Source organism: Erinaceus europaeus, unplaced genomic scaffold, assembly GCF_950295315.1.
Source record: "Erinaceus europaeus unplaced genomic scaffold, mEriEur2.1 scaffold_324, whole genome shotgun sequence".
Taxonomy (NCBI): domain Eukaryota; kingdom Metazoa; phylum Chordata; class Mammalia; order Eulipotyphla; family Erinaceidae; genus Erinaceus; species Erinaceus europaeus.
Window position 1 is genome coordinate 11,896 of NW_026647346.1, and position 793 is coordinate 12,688.

Here is a 793-nt window from a genome sequence, read left to right on the forward strand (position 1 = left end):
ATAATAAATGAGTAAAATATACAGGGGGCCAGCAGTGGTGCATCTGTTTTAGCACAGAAATTTCAGTGCATAAGGAATCGTGTTCAAGTCCCTGGTCCCCAGCTGCAGGGGGTAGGGGAAGCTTCACAAGTGGTAAAGCAAGACTGCAGGTGTTTCTCTGTCTCTCTCCTTTTCTAACTCCTCCTCTCCTCCCAATTTCTCTGTCTCGGTCCAATAATAAATAAATATATTAATATATATAAAAGAAAATTGACTTTAAAAATTAAAAAAAATGAAATAGAAAAAGTGGGAGAAAGAGCATGTGAGAAACATCACAGTACCTGCCATCATGCCTGGTGCTCCCATGTTGTGTTAGGGCTCAACACCAAGTCTGCAAGCATGGTGATATGATGTGCACTCTACTGGGGGAGCAAGCTCTGGACCCCTTCGTTTATTTATTTTTATGGATAGAGCACCACTCAGAACTTCTGTATGTTGGGGATCAAACTTGGGGCCTCCTGCATGTGCAGTATGCAATTTACCAATAAGCTATCTCTCAGTTCAATGCTTACAATTTTGAGATAGAGACCTAAGCACAGATCTACTATCCACTGAACTTGGCTTGCTGTATCTGTGTTGCTGTTCAGTGGTGCCAGAAATCAATCCGAGGGACTCCCATATGTAAGGCATGTGCAGAGTGACTCTTCGAACAGTTGTTAAGTGATTCTACTAAATAAATCTTATCTGCAGTGTCCTGACAGGTGGTGCAGTGAATAAGACATTGGACTCTCAAGCATGAAGTTCTCAGTTTAAT